General features: G+C 40.8%; 1 long non-coding RNA gene across 1 annotated transcript; it reads right to left on the bottom strand.

Moving 5' to 3' along the window:
* Positions 1 to 2,175: 2,175 nt before the first annotated feature.
* On the bottom strand, positions 2,176 to 6,228 carry LOC125922133 (uncharacterized). Its single transcript, XR_007457583.1, has 3 exons — positions 5,968 to 6,228; positions 3,627 to 3,737; positions 2,176 to 2,405 (listed from the first exon to the last, which is right to left on the bottom strand). It is a non-coding gene; the product is annotated as an uncharacterized LOC125922133 (long non-coding RNA).
* Positions 6,229 to 6,454: the final 226 nt, after the last annotated feature.

Below are 6,454 nucleotides of genomic sequence, written 5' to 3'. Positions count from 1 at the left end.
CTTGGCTATATTGTTACATTTACTTTGTTCTTCATTTACGGGTCTTTTTTCTCATGGGTTCTGTGACTCTTATAACTAATCTTAAAATGAATGTTTCCTCTTAAAATAAGTGTTTCCTCCTGAAAATAATATTTCCTCTTTATCTTTGGCTGCTAGGAAGCTCAGAGCCAAATTTGAGGCCTTGTACAAGATCTCACGGCCTCCTTCCTAGTTCTCCTTTTATTTTCTAACCTTATTGTCCCTTTGCCCCAATTTCCCCACACTATTACGTTACATGTTGAGTATTTTGAAAGATCATGATTAAATAAGCAAATTTATTAGGTGACAGGAGTAATAAATGCATATATCTGATATGATCCCCTGGTGTCAGTTCTCAGTGTGTTTATTTTATGTACAAACTGAAAACTTCATTTGGGATATTCTTGAGAGAATCTGTAAGATGCAAGCTTAAATATCCAGACTCATTTTATCTGATAGCTCCTACATATTGACATCTTTCTAGTACGAAGTGATCCATTAACTTAAATACATTGAAACCGAGAAGTCCTATTTACTTCTTAGAGGCACTAATGGTAGTGAAATTTTTCATCAAGGATTCTCTCGCCATCAAAGTCATTTTTTTTTTGACATTGCAAAATCACCTCTACCTAATGGCTTTATTAACACATTGAGAGCCAAAATGTGATTGTAAAAGAGGGATTTTTCTTACAAGTGCTTTTACTTAAGATGGGTAATGTTAAAGGTTGTATAGAATTTCAGCTTTCAGGGACATTCACACATACAGCACCCACTGCTTGGGATGGCTCTGACACATTTTGGCAGCAATGCTATAATTAACAGAGTCAGAATGGAGCCTGATGTCAACCATATAATATGGATCACCAAAGCCACCCCCTTTCATTTAACGTATAGGTGTCACTCACCTCTAGCAGTTCTTAATTATGTCAGATCTGTGCAGCAAACAACAAATAGTTAGGGGAGGATTCATCCTCCTGTATATTTTGTAATGAAGCTTGTGAGCCTGCTAAATAATTAAAATAAACAAATGAAGACTAATTTGCTTACTTTTAATTTTTACCCAATCTACTTTAGTTAATAATTTACAAGGTAAAAATGAATAGAAGATCAAAATGACTTCCCTTCCGGCTCCCATGTCAGCGTGATGGTGGAGAGATTCTGCCTTATTGACTGCTCATTTGTAGTAGAAATAACCCCAGAGAAAACAGTGTTCAATGTGAACCAGGCTTTAATAAAAGGAGCGGCAGACTCCGGAGGTTTTTTTCTATTTCCATATAATCCCAGGATCATTTGTCTGGAGCTGTTTTTGAATTATTCATACCAACAGTAGCTCTTTCAAATATTAGATGTGAACAGTTTCTATGGTACAGTTTCACAGGCAGCGTCTTTTTTTGCTGGCATTTTAAAAATAGAACTTTTTTTTTCCTATTCCAGATTGCTCTTGGGTGCTTCCAGGTGGGGTTGTATTATTAGCAAAACATTAAGAGGCTGTTTGGGGGCTAATTCTAAGACTTCTCCAGGTGAAAGAGGAAGAGAACAGAGAACTATAATGAGAATGTGATATTTCTGAGAAAGTGTTATTCATTTTAACTGGGCTTTTGAAAACCCTAGCACAGTCCTGTTGTAAGCATTGTTCAGGAGAGTGGAGTTACCATTTATTCTCATTCACTGCACTCTTAAATAAATTGGATTGAAGGGATTTATTCCGCTGATCCTATTGTTCTTATGCCCCATTTGACCCCAAGCTTTGAGTCTGTGTTTTGCAGGAGAAAACAAGCCTCTTTACGGAGGTCTCACAGGGCAGGGAGATGCTGTTTCTCCTACTTCTCCTGTCACTTCTCCCCACCCTTCACTTTATACCCCAGCCATTCCAAAGTCCCTTAAGTTCTCCAGTCACCATGAAAGTTCTTTTGGTATCTTTTCTTTGCACTTGCTATATTTGCCTAAAATGCCAGCATGTCTTACCCACTGACACCTTGATTCTCTCTACTATTACGTATGTCCTCATCCTTTAAACTTAGGTTAAAGTGCTCATTTCCTCCCCAGAACTGGTAACTGATTGCCTGGATTAGAGAATTTCCCCAGAAATAAACTCTGAGTCAGCAATTTGAGTGCAAGTAGTATTTTGGGAAGTGATTCCAAGAAGTACTGGTAGGAAAGTGCATGAGAAGGAAGTGAAGGAAGCCAATGGAAGGTATATTATAAGCAGTTTACTGTGGGCAATTGAGACTGGAGCCTGCTTCGGGACTCTGGGAGCCAGTGCAGAGTTAGGCCACACAGGGAGAAGCCAGCTGAATGATATCCTCTTGTTCCCATCTGTCACTGGCTGAGGACAGAGGACTGCTCCTGGAGGTACTGAATCCTTGTCACTTCTGGCCTGTGCCTGGCTGTGAAAAGAAGACTGGTGGAGAATTGCAGATGCATTCAGTAGAACGCATAGATATGTGCTAGAGCAGTGAGAACCAAGGGGATATGTGTTAGGAACCAGTACATCTATTTCATTGCCCTTGCTACACACACACACACACACACACACACACACACACATACACACACACACACACACACGTGCTGTGTTTCTGTATGTTGAGGGTAAGGAACTGCTTCTTATTCATCTCTGTGCCTTCCGTATCCTAGTATAATGCCCAGCACACCATAACTATGCAGTGAACATTTGTTGAAGCAGCAAGTGTGGAATGATCGAGTGAGTCTATTAGGCAGACCCACCCTCAGCTTTTATTTCTGATGCCTCCTTATAAGCACACTCTACCCATCATTAAGGCACCTTCCTCTCCTGCCTACCTACTCAGTCCTCAGAGAGAGTCACTCCATATATCAAACAACTACCTTGGTGCTTTTATAGTTCTGCTTTTAGAGGAATATTCCATCCCCTACTCTGAGATGTGCTTACTCTGTTAAGGTCTTTACTCTTTTTTATATGAGAGAAGGTGGAGGAGAGAGGGGGAGAGAGAGAGAGAGAGAGAGAGAGACAGAGAAAGAGAGAGACAGAGAGAAAGAAGGAGGGAGAGGGAGAGAGGGAATGAAAATCTTAAGGAGGCTCCACACACAGTGCGGAGCCTGACACGGGGCTGGGTCCCACGAACCTGGGATCATGACCTGAGCTGAAATCAAGACGCAGATGCCCAACTGACTGAGCTACCCAGGTACCCCCTCTGTCAGGCCTTTTCAAATGAGGTAGTGAAGTGGTGGGGGAGCTCTATGGGAAGATGCTGGGGAGTAGAATTGGTGCCAGGGTTTTAGTTCCCATATTGCCTTCCACTTTCTTCCTCTCATACACCAAAGGTGGGTGGCAGACACCCCCAGAGCCCTGCTCTTTTTAAAGGAGCAGAATCTCTCTTCCATTAGGAGGTTTGCTCAAATTCAGGGCAAAGAGAAGAGGTCCCTTTCCTGAAAACAGTAATCTTAGCCTAGTGGTCTGGGAAGCCCACACCCATCCTCTGTATGTGTCCTTCCTGAATGCCAGTCCACTTTGTGTTTTGGGTGGAGGGTCTCCTGCCATGAGTCCTGGATCCAGCCTACTTGGCCTATGCCTTTTAGTTTGGTCTGATTGGCTTGGTTCTGTCTTCAGAATTTCTGTAGCCACCCACCTGTGTTTTCTCAAAGCACTTTCCCCCACTGTGATGTCCAGCCTATCTTTGTCTCTCCATCTTCTTTGTAATCCTGAGAACTGGGGGGAATTCTGGGGGGACTCCAGAAGCCTGGGGGGAGGAGTGCAAAGAATAAATAGGAATAATCTCTCCCCAACCCCAATTTCCATTATAGTAAGGAAGATAGAAATAGAAATAATTACATCATAGTCTGGTAAATCCAACAATAGCTTCAATGAATTAATAATTTGCTTACAAACAGCATATGGAAATTTCAATATTTCTTTATCTCCTACCTTGTAGAAAAGAGTCTATTGCAAAGAGATGAGATAAGGCAGCATGTTGTAGGTTACTCATTTTTGGAGAGCTGTCAGGGCCATTTTGTGCAAAGGCGTAAAGGTAGGTAGTGAGGTGGAAGAGACACCAAACTAGGAACACACAGGTCTGGGAGTTAGTTTTGGCTTTGCCAGATTTCAGCTGTATAAATATTGTAAGTCATTTACTCACAATGAGCCACATCAAATGTAAAATAGGATGTCTGTTCTTTTTCTCATAGTACTGTAATGTAGGTCAGTACAATAATGGTTTGATAGAGTTATGAAAATTATGCATAATTGGATATAAACTTTAAGGAAAAGAAAATAAAAATCTTACCATGCATCCTAAAAGTCTATCCCTTAATGGCAGAGTATAGAAATTTTCTGTAGAATATCTCTTAATTAACTTTTCTTTAATCAACTCCCCAAATAACTGTAACTCTCTACTTCCTCTATAAAATAACCTAACAGATGCCAACAGCACAGTGAAGATTTCAGGGTTATAATGCCTATGAATGTCTGCTACAACCATTTGAGTTGTGTGCTCACAAGAGTCCTGGTTACCATGTCTATTCATTCCAGTTCATTCTTTTATTCAGTAGATACTTGTTGATCATCTACTCCAGACTGGGTATCGTTTCAGGTACTAGAGATGTGGCAATGACCAGTGTCCACTGTATTCTAGTTGTATTTAATATTATAATTATGTAATTTAGTTAAAATATTTCATCAACTAACTAATGAAAAATAAGTGTGAAAGAATTGCTGATTTTTATGAATATTCGGTTAAAAAGTTATAATGGGCATCTGTCCTACTATCCAAGATCTTTTAAATTCCTTCTTTTTTATTTATTTATTTATTTATTTATTTATTTATTTTTATTTTTATTTTTGGGACAGAGAGAGACAGAGCATGAACGGGCGAGGGGCAGAGAGAGAGGGAGACACAGAATCGGAAACAGGCTCCAGGCTCCGAGCCATCAGCCCAGAGCCTGACGCGGGGCTCGAACTCACGGACCGCGAGATCGTGACCTGGCTGAAGTCGGACGCTTAACCGACTGCGCCACCCAGGCGCCCCTTAAATTCCTTCTTAAACTTAAAAAAAGTTTTTAATGTTTATTTATTTTTGAAAGAGAGAGAGAAAGTGTGAGCGGGTGTGAGGGGCAGAGAGAAGGAGACAGAGAATTTGAAGCAGACCACAGGCTCTGAGCTGTCAGCCCAGAGCCCAACGTGGGGCTTGAACTCGTAAACCATGAGATCATGATCTGAGCCAAAGTCAGACACTTAGCCAACTGAACCACCCAGGTGCCCCTAAATTCCTTCTGATGTTTCCATTTCTCTTGTGACTTTGGATGTGCCAGTCAGGTGCCCCTGTAACTAATGGACATGAGATTGGGTGTGGGGCATCTATTTTGTGTTGAGGTTCCAGAGTTAGCTGTGGTGGCAGTTTCCTCAGCTCAGTTCTGTAGCGTAATTCCTGAAAATTTGGTTTATAGCTACTTGAATATCTTCTCCCTCTCCAAATTCTGCGTCTCCAAATATCTCTTAATAAATTCCTTTTCTTAATGAATCGGTCATAATGAATCCTGTTGTTTGCAACTAAGAACTTTACTCATTACAAATCCTTTGGAAAGATTTTTAAAAACTAAGCTTCAAAACATACACACACACACACACACACACACACACACACACACTGTCAAATTGGTTGTAGGCAAAACAATGTGCAACATTAAGGGGATGATAAAAATCATTAGAAATATTTCACTCTCAGATTGCTTCACAGTTTTTTTCTTATTAGTTTTGGTCCCACTTTAAAGAAATCTAAATTGGAAATCAGTGCTCTGGCATTGTGGGTGTGGGACTCTAGTCAGTGCATCCATGCTCAAAGAAAGGCCTTTACTCACCATCAAGGGGTAGAATATTGATGTACATTGATAAGTTTTTATTTAAAATAAAATATTTAAATTATTCATGAATCACTTTTGATAATTTTCAACTTTTGATCACTTTGATCCACCAACCTTTTGTCAGGTGCAGAGACTTCTATACACTTTGAGGCATGTGAGCTTGGACATCATGTCCAAGGAGGAGCCTCCTCCTTACGCCCCACTGTTGGCTTCTTTGGGCCTCTGCCTCTCAGGCAGTTCTAAGGGCTTGGCCTATGTCTTTCAGCAAGGCTTCCTTAAACTCCAAGATGCCCTTTCAGGACTGATACCTCTGGTAGCTCCTTTGGTTGAAAATCTCTCTGAAGCTATAATGAGGTCAGGTTGTCTCTGGACAGGGTGTCATTTAGCATTGTGGTGTCATAGGTGTAGCCAGTGGCCATGTTAAGCACTCACTGTCCTCTAATACATAAATAGATTTCTTATTTCCTCACATCTTTTCCTTCTATTGTTCTTTCCTCTCTCTGTCTTCTCTCCTTTTCCTTTATCTCCCTCTCTTTCATTTGACTTTCTCCTTCACATTTGTCTCCCTCACTCTCATTTCAGCCTTTCCCTCCTTGTTTCC

This window comes from Panthera uncia, chromosome C2 (assembly GCF_023721935.1).
Source record: "Panthera uncia isolate 11264 chromosome C2, Puncia_PCG_1.0, whole genome shotgun sequence".
Taxonomy (NCBI): Eukaryota; Metazoa; Chordata; class Mammalia; order Carnivora; family Felidae; genus Panthera; species Panthera uncia.
Note: the sequence above shows the minus strand (reverse complement) of the source record. Positions and strands in the feature narration are given on the sequence as shown.